The 11,448-nt window shown below is 52.6% G+C and overlaps 9 non-coding genes and 1 pseudogene across 9 annotated transcripts; all 10 read left to right on the plus strand.

The window, feature by feature from the left end:
• Window positions 1–66: 66 nt before the first annotated feature.
• On the plus strand, window positions 67–257 carry LOC147666098 (U2 spliceosomal RNA). Its single transcript, XR_015304927.1, has one exon. It is a non-coding gene; the product is annotated as a U2 spliceosomal RNA (small nuclear RNA).
• A 965-nt stretch (window positions 258–1,222) lies between these two features.
• Window positions 1,223–1,413, plus strand: LOC147666099 (U2 spliceosomal RNA). The gene has a single exon (XR_015304928.1). It is a non-coding gene; the product is annotated as a U2 spliceosomal RNA (small nuclear RNA).
• Window positions 1,414–2,352: 939 nt separating this feature from the next.
• Window positions 2,353–2,543, plus strand: LOC147666100 (U2 spliceosomal RNA). Its single transcript, XR_015304929.1, has one exon. It is a non-coding gene; the product is annotated as a U2 spliceosomal RNA (small nuclear RNA).
• Window positions 2,544–3,478: 935 nt separating this feature from the next.
• LOC147666101 (U2 spliceosomal RNA) lies at window positions 3,479–3,669 on the plus strand. Its single transcript, XR_015304931.1, has one exon. It is a non-coding gene; the product is annotated as a U2 spliceosomal RNA (small nuclear RNA).
• Window positions 3,670–4,600: 931 nt separating this feature from the next.
• Window positions 4,601–4,791, plus strand: LOC147666102 (U2 spliceosomal RNA). The gene has a single exon (XR_015304932.1). It is a non-coding gene; the product is annotated as a U2 spliceosomal RNA (small nuclear RNA).
• Window positions 4,792–5,746: 955 nt separating this feature from the next.
• On the plus strand, window positions 5,747–5,937 carry LOC147666103 (U2 spliceosomal RNA). Its single transcript, XR_015304934.1, has one exon. It is a non-coding gene; the product is annotated as a U2 spliceosomal RNA (small nuclear RNA).
• A 931-nt stretch (window positions 5,938–6,868) lies between these two features.
• LOC147666104 (U2 spliceosomal RNA) lies at window positions 6,869–7,059 on the plus strand. The gene has a single exon (XR_015304935.1). It is a non-coding gene; the product is annotated as a U2 spliceosomal RNA (small nuclear RNA).
• A 955-nt stretch (window positions 7,060–8,014) lies between these two features.
• LOC147666105 (U2 spliceosomal RNA) lies at window positions 8,015–8,205 on the plus strand. Its single transcript, XR_015304936.1, has one exon. It is a non-coding gene; the product is annotated as a U2 spliceosomal RNA (small nuclear RNA).
• Window positions 8,206–9,775: 1,570 nt separating this feature from the next.
• Window positions 9,776–9,979, plus strand: LOC147666106 (U2 spliceosomal RNA; annotated as a pseudogene).
• Window positions 9,980–10,910: 931 nt separating this feature from the next.
• On the plus strand, window positions 10,911–11,101 carry LOC147666107 (U2 spliceosomal RNA). Its single transcript, XR_015304883.1, has one exon. It is a non-coding gene; the product is annotated as a U2 spliceosomal RNA (small nuclear RNA).
• The last annotated feature ends 347 nt before the right edge of the window (window positions 11,102–11,448 follow it).

Genomic DNA, 11,448 nt, shown 5'->3' on the forward strand with positions numbered 1-11,448 from the left:
AGACCCCGGTCCGGGTGACCAAGGTAGATTGCTTCGGGAGGCGTTAATTCTGCCACCATTCTGGTTATCGCTTCTCGGCCTTTTGGCTAAGATCAAGTGTAGTATCTGTTCTTATCAGTTTAATATCTGATACGTCCTCTATCTGGGGACCATATATTAAATTGATTTTTGGAACAGGGAGATGGAATAGGAGCTTGCTCTGTCCACTCCACGCATCAACCTGGTATTGCAGTACCTCCAGGAATGGTGCACTTCCCCACCCGGGGAAAACAATGCTGTTGAAAAATAGACGAGAAAACGAAAGTAGCGCTTCACTACCAAACCCTGTAAAGTGGCGCTATTGTGTTTGCGTGTGAATAAAAGCAAACTGGTCACTGTGTCTTGCCTTAATTATGTATGTATTTTACTTAATTGCCACTTTGCGGCCACCCGGCCGTGCGTTATTTATTTATTTTTTTAACTTTTTTTTTTCTTCCATTTTTTTCCCTTCTCCATCCAGACGCTGCACTTTGAAAAGAGACAAACGTGGGGAAAAGACTGTTTTTGCAGCAGCAGAGTTTCATTGGTTTTTGGATCCATTTCACTGGGGAACGAATGGAGGAAGGTTCTCAGCAAGTCAGTAGGATGGATGGATGGAGGGAGGGAGGGAGGGAGGGAGGGAGGGAGGGAGGCAGGGAGGCAGGCAGGCAGGCAGGCAGGCATGCCGAGAAGTGGGCACTGCCCTTGGCTTCTCTGAGCAAGAAGAAAAATACAGAGTCCTTTTCCTTCTCTGCCCGCCCCGCCCGTCCCCGAACGGCCACGAACGGCCAAGCCTTATCTATAGGCCTCAGGCTGCAGGGGAGCAGTGTCCCGGGCAAGCGAGGGCGAGGGTCCGGCCACTTCCGGCCAGGGAGCTGTCCAGGGCTTCCTGGCCTGATTCCCAGCATCCCCTGGCTGCCAGGCTTTCCGGCCAGCCGGCTGGAAGCAGTGCTCAGGAAGGGGCGGGGCATGCAAATACTATAAAGAGGACAACGTGGGTATGCAAAGTGACGCCGAGGAGGACTCTGGGAGCCGGGGGAAGGCCTGAGGCCGGGGCCTCCTTTCCACCGGCACATGCTGAGCTCTTGCCGGGAGTCAGAAAAAGAGGCGAAAGGGCGGCCAGCGACGGTGCGAGGGAAGACCCCGGTCCGGGTGACCAAGGTAGATTGCTTCGGGAGGCGTTAATTCTGCCACCATTCTGGTTATCGCTTCTCGGCCTTTTGGCTAAGATCAAGTGTAGTATCTGTTCTTATCAGTTTAATATCTGATACGTCCTCTATCTGGGGACCATATATTAAATTGATTTTTGGAACAGGGAGATGGAATAGGAGCTTGCTCTGTCCACTCCACGCATCAACCTGGTATTGCAGTACCTCCAGGAATGGTGCACTTCCCCACCCGGGGAAAACAATGCTGTTGAAAAATAGACGAGAAAACGAAAGTAGCGCTTCACTACCAAACCCTGTAAAGTGGCGCTATTGTGTTTGCGTGTGAATAAAAGCAAACTGGTCACTGTGTCTTGCCTTAATTATGTATGTATTTTACTTAATTGCCACTTTGCGGCCACCCGGCCGTGCGTTATTTATTTATTTTTTTAACTTTTTTTTTTCTTCCATTTTTTTCCCTTCTCCATCCAGACGCTGCACTTTGAAAAGAGACAAACGTGGGGAAAAGACTGTTTTTGCAGCAGCAGAGTTTCATTGGTTTTTGGATCCATTTCACTGGGGAACGAATGGAGGAAGGTTCTCAGCAAGTCAGTAGGATGGATGGATGGAGGGAGGGAGGGAGGGAGGGAGGGAGGCAGGCAGGCAGGCAGGCATGCCGAGAAGTGGGCACTGCCCTTGGCTTCTCTGAGCAAGAAGAAAAATACAGAGTCCTTTTCCTTCTCTGCCCGCCCCGCCCGTCCCCGAACGGCCACGAACGGCCAAGCCTTATCTATAGGCCTCAGGCTGCAGGGGAGCAGTGTCCCGGGCAGGCGAGGGTCCGGCCACTTCCGGCCAGGGAGCTGTCCAGGGCTTCCTGGCCTGATTCCCAGCATCCCCTGGCTGCCAGGCTTTCCGGCCAGCCGGCTGGAAGCAGTGCTCAGGAAGGGGCGGGGCATGCAAATACTATAAAGAGGACAACGTGGGTATGCAAAGTGACGCCGAGGAGGACTCTGGGAGCCGGGGGAAGGCCTGAGGCCGGGGCCTCCTTTCCACCGGCACATGCTGAGCTCTTGCCGGGAGTCAGAAAAAGAGGCGAAAGGGCGGCCAGCGACGGTGCGAGGGAAGACCCCGGTCCGGGTGACCAAGGTAGATTGCTTCGGGAGGCGTTAATTCTGCCACCATTCTGGTTATCGCTTCTCGGCCTTTTGGCTAAGATCAAGTGTAGTATCTGTTCTTATCAGTTTAATATCTGATACGTCCTCTATCTGGGGACCATATATTAAATTGATTTTTGGAACAGGGAGATGGAATAGGAGCTTGCTCTGTCCACTCCACGCATCAACCTGGTATTGCAGTACCTCCAGGAATGGTGCACTTCCCCACCCGGGGAAAACAATGCTGTTGAAAAATAGACGAGAAAACGAAAGTAGCGCTTCACTACCAAACCCTGTAAAGTGGCGCTATTGTGTTTGCGTGTGAATAAAAGCAAACTGGTCACTGTGTCTTGCCTTAATTATGTATGTATTTTACTTAATTGCCACTTTGCGGCCACCCGGCCGTGCGTTATTTATTTATTTTTTTAACTTTTTTTTTTCTTCCATTTTTTTCCCTTCTCCATCCAGACGCTGCACTTTGAAAAGAGACAAACGTGGGGAAAAGACTGTTTTTGCAGCAGCAGAGTTTCATTGGTTTTTGGATCCATTTCACTGGGGAACGAATGGAGGAAGGTTCTCAGCAAGTCAGTAGGATGGATGGATGGAGGGAGGGAGGGAGGGAGGGAGGCAGGCAGGCAGGCAGGCATGCCGAGAAGTGGGCACTGCCCTTGGCTTCTCTGAGCAAGAAGAAAAATACAGAGTCCTTTTCCTTCTCTGCCCGCCCCGCCCGTCCCCGAACGGCCACGAACGGCCAAGCCTTATCTATAGGCCTCAGGCTGCAGGGGAGCAGTGTCCCGGGCAGGCGAGGGTCCGGCCACTTCCGGCCAGGGAGCTGTCCAGGGCTTCCTGGCCTGATTCCCAGCATCCCCTGGCTGCCAGGCTTTCCGGCCAGCCGGCTGGAAGCAGTGCTCAGGAAGGGGCGGGGCATGCAAATACTATAAAGAGGACAACGTGGGTATGCAAAGTGACGCCGAGGAGGACTCTGGGAGCCGGGGGAAGGCCTGAGGCCGGGGCCTCCTTTCCACCGGCACATGCTGAGCTCTTGCCGGGAGTCAGAAAAAGAGGCGAAAGGGCGGCCAGCGACGGTGCGAGGGAAGACCCCGGTCCGGGTGACCAAGGTAGATTGCTTCGGGAGGCGTTAATTCTGCCACCATTCTGGTTATCGCTTCTCGGCCTTTTGGCTAAGATCAAGTGTAGTATCTGTTCTTATCAGTTTAATATCTGATACGTCCTCTATCTGGGGACCATATATTAAATTGATTTTTGGAACAGGGAGATGGAATAGGAGCTTGCTCTGTCCACTCCACGCATCAACCTGGTATTGCAGTACCTCCAGGAATGGTGCACTTCCCCACCCGGGGAAAACAATGCTGTTGAAAAATAGACGAGAAAACGAAAGTAGCGCTTCACTACCAAACCCTGTAAAGTGGCGCTATTGTGTTTGCGTGTGAATAAAAGCAAACTGGTCACTGTGTCTTGCCTTAATTATGTATGTATTTTACTTAATTGCCACTTTGCGGCCACCCGGCCGTGCGTTATTTATTTATTTTTTTAACTTTTTTTTTTCTTCCATTTTTTTCCCTTCTCCATCCAGACGCTGCACTTTGAAAAGAGACAAACGTGGGGAAAAGACTGTTTTTGCAGCAGCAGAGTTTCATTGGTTTTTGGATCCATTTCACTGGGGAACGAATGGAGGAAGGTTCTCAGCAAGTCAGTAGGATGGATGGATGGAGGGAGGGAGGGAGGGAGGCAGGCAGGCAGGCAGGCATGCAGAGAAGTGGGCACTGCCCTTGGCTTCTCTGAGCAAGAAGAAAAATACAGAGTCCTTTTCCTTCTCTGCCCGCCCCGCCCGTCCCCGAACGGCCACGAACGGCCAAGCCTTATCTATAGGCCTCAGGCTGCAGGGGAGCAGTGTCCCGGGCAGGCGAGGGTCCGGCCACTTCCGGCCAGGGAGCTGTCCAGGGCTTCCTGGCCTGATTCCCAGCATCCCCTGGCTGCCAGGCTTTCCGGCCAGCCGGCTGGAAGCAGTGCTCAGGAAGGGGCGGGGCATGCAAATACTATAAAGAGGACAACGTGGGTATGCAAAGTGACGCCGAGGAGGACTCTGGGAGCCGGGGGAAGGCCTGAGGCCGGGGCCTCCTTTCCACCGGCACATGCTGAGCTCTTGCCGGGAGTCAGAAAAAGAGGCGAAAGGGCGGCCAGCGACGGTGCGAGGGAAGACCCCGGTCCGGGTGACCAAGGTAGATTGCTTCGGGAGGCGTTAATTCTGCCACCATTCTGGTTATCGCTTCTCGGCCTTTTGGCTAAGATCAAGTGTAGTATCTGTTCTTATCAGTTTAATATCTGATACGTCCTCTATCTGGGGACCATATATTAAATTGATTTTTGGAACAGGGAGATGGAATAGGAGCTTGCTCTGTCCACTCCACGCATCAACCTGGTATTGCAGTACCTCCAGGAATGGTGCACTTCCCCACCCGGGGAAAACAATGCTGTTGAAAAATAGACGAGAAAACGAAAGTAGCGCTTCACTACCAAACCCTGTAAAGTGGCGCTATTGTGTTTGCGTGTGAATAAAAGCAAACTGGTCACTGTGTCTTGCCTTAATTATGTATGTATTTTACTTAATTGCCACTTTGCGGCCACCCGGCCGTGCGTTATTTATTTATTTTTTTAACTTTTTTTTTTCTTCCATTTTTTTCCCTTCTCCATCCAGACGCTGCACTTTGAAAAGAGACAAACGTGGGGAAAAGACTGTTTTTGCAGCAGCAGAGTTTCATTGGTTTTTGGATCCATTTCACTGGGGAACGAATGGAGGAAGGTTCTCAGCAAGTCAGTAGGATGGATGGATGGAGGGAGGGAGGGAGGGAGGGAGGGAGGGAGGCAGGGAGGCAGGCAGGCAGGCAGGCAGGCATGCCGAGAAGTGGGCACTGCCCTTGGCTTCTCTGAGCAAGAAGAAAAATACAGAGTCCTTTTCCTTCTCTGCCCGCCCCGCCCGTCCCCGAACGGCCACGAACGGCCAAGCCTTATCTATAGGCCTCAGGCTGCAGGGGAGCAGTGTCCCGGGCAGGCGAGGGTCCGGCCACTTCCGGCCAGGGAGCTGTCCAGGGCTTCCTGGCCTGATTCCCAGCATCCCCTGGCTGCCAGGCTTTCCGGCCAGCCGGCTGGAAGCAGTGCTCAGGAAGGGGCGGGGCATGCAAATACTATAAAGAGGACAACGTGGGTATGCAAAGTGACGCCGAGGAGGACTCTGGGAGCCGGGGGAAGGCCTGAGGCCGGGGCCTCCTTTCCACCGGCACATGCTGAGCTCTTGCCGGGAGTCAGAAAAAGAGGCGAAAGGGCGGCCAGCGACGGTGCGAGGGAAGACCCCGGTCCGGGTGACCAAGGTAGATTGCTTCGGGAGGCGTTAATTCTGCCACCATTCTGGTTATCGCTTCTCGGCCTTTTGGCTAAGATCAAGTGTAGTATCTGTTCTTATCAGTTTAATATCTGATACGTCCTCTATCTGGGGACCATATATTAAATTGATTTTTGGAACAGGGAGATGGAATAGGAGCTTGCTCTGTCCACTCCACGCATCAACCTGGTATTGCAGTACCTCCAGGAATGGTGCACTTCCCCACCCGGGGAAAACAATGCTGTTGAAAAATAGACGAGAAAACGAAAGTAGCGCTTCACTACCAAACCCTGTAAAGTGGCGCTATTGTGTTTGCGTGTGAATAAAAGCAAACTGGTCACTGTGTCTTGCCTTAATTATGTATGTATTTTACTTAATTGCCACTTTGCGGCCACCCGGCCGTGCGTTATTTATTTATTTTTTTAACTTTTTTTTTTCTTCCATTTTTTTCCCTTCTCCATCCAGACGCTGCACTTTGAAAAGAGACAAACGTGGGGAAAAGACTGTTTTTGCAGCAGCAGAGTTTCATTGGTTTTTGGATCCATTTCACTGGGGAACGAATGGAGGAAGGTTCTCAGCAAGTCAGTAGGATGGATGGATGGAGGGAGGGAGGGAGGGAGGCAGGCAGGCAGGCAGGCATGCAGAGAAGTGGGCACTGCCCTTGGCTTCTCTGAGCAAGAAGAAAAATACAGAGTCCTTTTCCTTCTCTGCCCGCCCCGCCCGTCCCCGAACGGCCACGAACGGCCAAGCCTTATCTATAGGCCTCAGGCTGCAGGGGAGCAGTGTCCCGGGCAGGCGAGGGTCCGGCCACTTCCGGCCAGGGAGCTGTCCAGGGCTTCCTGGCCTGATTCCCAGCATCCCCTGGCTGCCAGGCTTTCCGGCCAGCCGGCTGGAAGCAGTGCTCAGGAAGGGGCGGGGCATGCAAATACTATAAAGAGGACAACGTGGGTATGCAAAGTGACGCCGAGGAGGACTCTGGGAGCCGGGGGAAGGCCTGAGGCCGGGGCCTCCTTTCCACCGGCACATGCTGAGCTCTTGCCGGGAGTCAGAAAAAGAGGCGAAAGGGCGGCCAGCGACGGTGCGAGGGAAGACCCCGGTCCGGGTGACCAAGGTAGATTGCTTCGGGAGGCGTTAATTCTGCCACCATTCTGGTTATCGCTTCTCGGCCTTTTGGCTAAGATCAAGTGTAGTATCTGTTCTTATCAGTTTAATATCTGATACGTCCTCTATCTGGGGACCATATATTAAATTGATTTTTGGAACAGGGAGATGGAATAGGAGCTTGCTCTGTCCACTCCACGCATCAACCTGGTATTGCAGTACCTCCAGGAATGGTGCACTTCCCCACCCGGGGAAAACAATGCTGTTGAAAAATAGACGAGAAAACGAAAGTAGCGCTTCACTACCAAACCCTGTAAAGTGGCGCTATTGTGTTTGCGTGTGAATAAAAGCAAACTGGTCACTGTGTCTTGCCTTAATTATGTATGTATTTTACTTAATTGCCACTTTGCGGCCACCCGGCCGTGCGTTATTTATTTATTTTTTTAACTTTTTTTTTTCTTCCATTTTTTTCCCTTCTCCATCCAGACGCTGCACTTTGAAAAGAGACAAACGTGGGGAAAAGACTGTTTTTGCAGCAGCAGAGTTTCATTGGTTTTTGGATCCATTTCACTGGGGAACGAATGGAGGAAGGTTCTCAGCAAGTCAGTAGGATGGATGGATGGAGGGAGGGAGGGAGGGAGGGAGGGAGGGAGGCAGGGAGGCAGGCAGGCAGGCAGGCAGGCATGCCGAGAAGTGGGCACTGCCCTTGGCTTCTCTGAGCAAGAAGAAAAATACAGAGTCCTTTTCCTTCTCTGCCCGCCCCGCCCGTCCCCGAACGGCCACGAACGGCCAAGCCTTATCTATAGGCCTCAGGCTGCAGGGGAGCAGTGTCCCGGGCAGGCGAGGGTCCGGCCACTTCCGGCCAGGGAGCTGTCCAGGGCTTCCTGGCCTGATTCCCAGCATCCCCTGGCTGCCAGGCTTTCCGGCCAGCCGGCTGGAAGCAGTGCTCAGGAAGGGGCGGGGCATGCAAATACTATAAAGAGGACAACGTGGGTATGCAAAGTGACGCCGAGGAGGACTCTGGGAGCCGGGGGAAGGCCTGAGGCCGGGGCCTCCTTTCCACCGGCACATGCTGAGCTCTTGCCGGGAGTCAGAAAAAGAGGCGAAAGGGCGGCCAGCGACGGTGCGAGGGAAGACCCCGGTCCGGGTGACCAAGGTAGATTGCTTCGGGAGGCGTTAATTCTGCCACCATTCTGGTTATCGCTTCTCGGCCTTTTGGCTAAGATCAAGTGTAGTATCTGTTCTTATCAGTTTAATATCTGATACGTCCTCTATCTGGGGACCATATATTAAATTGATTTTTGGAACAGGGAGATGGAATAGGAGCTTGCTCTGTCCACTCCACGCATCAACCTGGTATTGCAGTACCTCCAGGAATGGTGCACTTCCCCACCCGGGGAAAACAATGCTGTTGAAAAATAGACGAGAAAACGAAAGTAGCGCTTCACTACCAAACCCTGTAAAGTGGCGCTATTGTGTTTGCGTGTGAATAAAAGCAAACTGGTCACTGTGTCTTGCCTTAATTATGTATGTATTTTACTTAATTGCCACTTTGCGGCCACCCGGCCGTGCGTTATTTATTTATTTTTTTAACTTTTTTTTTTCTTCCATTTTTTTCCCTTCTCCATCCAGACGCTGCACTTTGAAAAGAGACAAACGTGGGGAAAAGACTGTTTTTGCAGCAGCAGAGTTTCATTGGTTTTTGGATCCATTTCACTGGGGAACGAATGGAGGAAGGTTCTCAGCAAGTCAGTAGGATGGATGGATGGAGGGAGGGAGGGAGGGAGGCAGGCAGGCAGGCAGGCATGCAGAGAAGTGGGCACTGCCCTTGGCTTCTCTGAGCAAGAAGAAAAATACAGAGTCCTTTTCCTTCTCTGCCCGCCCCGCCCGTCCCCGAACGGCCACGAACGGCCAAGCCTTATCTATAGGCCTCAGGCTGCAGGGGAGCAGTGTCCCGGGCAGGCGAGGGTCCGGCCACTTCCGGCCAGGGAGCTGTCCAGGGCTTCCTGGCCTGATTCCCAGCATCCCCTGGCTGCCAGGCTTTCCGGCCAGCCGGCTGGAAGCAGTGCTCAGGAAGGGGCGGGGCATGCAAATACTATAAAGAGGACAACGTGGGTATGCAAAGTGACGCCGAGGAGGACTCTGGGAGCCGGGGGAAGGCCTGAGGCCGGGGCCTCCTTTCCACCGGCACATGCTGAGCTCTTGCCGGGAGTCAGAAAAAGAGGCGAAAGGGCGGCCAGCGACGGTGCGAGGGAAGACCCCGGTCCGGGTGACCAAGGTAGATTGCTTCGGGAGGCGTTAATTCTGCCACCATTCTGGTTATCGCTTCTCGGCCTTTTGGCTAAGATCAAGTGTAGTACCACTTGCCTCCCCTAGGGGAGGGCGGTCAGTTGGGATGTTTTCATTGAACTTCGTGGGTCAATGATATTCCCAACACGGTGAAATGAGATTCGGAACGGAATCTGACGGAATCGTGACGAAATATGACAGAAATGTCATAATGCATATGACAGCAATGTCATAACGTTTTTAGTAGCCTGGCATGCTGGACTGTCGGGCAGGAACCCCAGTGGGGACTGACTGGCAGGCCGGCTGAATGGTGATTTTTTACGTAGGTCAGCAGGCGAGACTGGGCTGCTGTGCCAACCGGCTTGGGCTGACACCCGGGCTGATGACCTTGGATGGAACGACAGGGCCGAACGGCATGGCTGGAAGGCTAAGTCGCCCCCCTGTCCAGGCGAACCCTCCTAGGTCCGACCGGCACAAGGCCAACCAGCTAATGGCTGTCTGCGGATTGGTTCCCCGCTTTCAGCTGGGCTGGTTGGCTGCTGGGTGGAGGTAGTAGCAGGACAGACCGGGGTTGGCTGAAAAGATAAGCCATGCCTAGTACCCCCTGGGCAAGTAGGCCAGGCGAGACGGCTCGGGTGAAGGGCGAGGCCGGCGGGTGTGGCAGACTGGCCAGACCTGCTGACTGAGGGTGTGACGGGTAGGACAAAAAAAAAAAAAAAAAATCTGTTCTTATCAGTTTAATATCTGATACGTCCTCTATCTGGGGACCATATATTAAATTGATTTTTGGAACAGGGAGATGGAATAGGAGCTTGCTCTGTCCACTCCACGCATCAACCTGGTATTGCAGTACCTCCAGGAATGGTGCACTTCCCCACCCGGGGAAAACAATGCTGTTGAAAAATAGACGAGAAAACGAAAGTAGCGCTTCACTACCAAACCCTGTAAAGTGGCGCTATTGTGTTTGCGTGTGAATAAAAGCAAACTGGTCACTGTGTCTTGCCTTAATTATGTATGTATTTTACTTAATTGCCACTTTGCGGCCACCCGGCCGTGCGTTATTTATTTATTTTTTTAACTTTTTTTTTTCTTCCATTTTTTTCCCTTCTCCATCCAGACGCTGCACTTTGAAAAGAGACAAACGTGGGGAAAAGACTGTTTTTGCAGCAGCAGAGTTTCATTGGTTTTTGGATCCATTTCACTGGGGAACGAATGGAGGAAGGTTCTCAGCAAGTCAGTAGGATGGATGGATGGAGGGAGGGAGGGAGGGAGGCAGGCAGGCAGGCAGGCATGCAGAGAAGTGGGCACTGCCCTTGGCTTCTCTGAGCAAGAAGAAAAATACAGAGTCCTTTTCCTTCTCTGCCCGCCCCGCCCGTCCCCGAACGGCCACGAACGGCCAAGCCTTATCTATAGGCCTCAGGCTGCAGGGGAGCAGTGTCCCGGGCAGGCGAGGGTCCGGCCACTTCCGGCCAGGGAGCTGTCCAGGGCTTCCTGGCCTGATTCCCAGCATCCCCTGGCTGCCAGGCTTTCCGGCCAGCCGGCTGGAAGCAGTGCTCAGGAAGGGGCGGGGCATGCAAATACTATAAAGAGGACAACGTGGGTATGCAAAGTGACGCCGAGGAGGACTCTGGGAGCCGGGGGAAGGCCTGAGGCCGGGGCCTCCTTTCCACCGGCACATGCTGAGCTCTTGCCGGGAGTCAGAAAAAGAGGCGAAAGGGCGGCCAGCGACGGTGCGAGGGAAGACCCCGGTCCGGGTGACCAAGGTAGATTGCTTCGGGAGGCGTTAATTCTGCCACCATTCTGGTTATCGCTTCTCGGCCTTTTGGCTAAGATCAAGTGTAGTATCTGTTCTTATCAGTTTAATATCTGATACGTCCTCTATCTGGGGACCATATATTAAATTGATTTTTGGAACAGGGAGATGGAATAGGAGCTTGCTCTGTCCACTCCACGCATCAACCTGGTATTGCAGTACCTCCAGGAATGGTGCACTTCCCCACCCGGGGAAAACAATGCTGTTGAAAAATAGACGAGAAAACGAAAGTAGCGCTTCACTACCAAACCCTGTAAAGTGGCGCTATTGTGTTTGCGTGTGAATAAAAGCAAACTGGTCACTGTGTCTTGCCTTAATTATGTATGTATTTTACTTAATTGCCACTTTGCGGCCACCCGGCCGTGCGTTATTTATTTATTTTTTTAACTTTTTTTTTTCTTCCATTTTTTTCCCTTCTCCATCCAGACGCTGCACTTTGAAAAGAGACAAACGTGGGGAAAAGACTGTTTTTGCAGCAGCAGAGTTTCATTGGTTTTTGGATCCATTTCACTGGGGAACGAATGGAGGAAG

This window comes from Lissotriton vulgaris, unplaced genomic scaffold, assembly GCF_964263255.1.
Source record: "Lissotriton vulgaris unplaced genomic scaffold, aLisVul1.2 SCAFFOLD_1180, whole genome shotgun sequence".
NCBI classification, from domain to species: Eukaryota; Metazoa; Chordata; class Amphibia; order Caudata; family Salamandridae; genus Lissotriton; species Lissotriton vulgaris.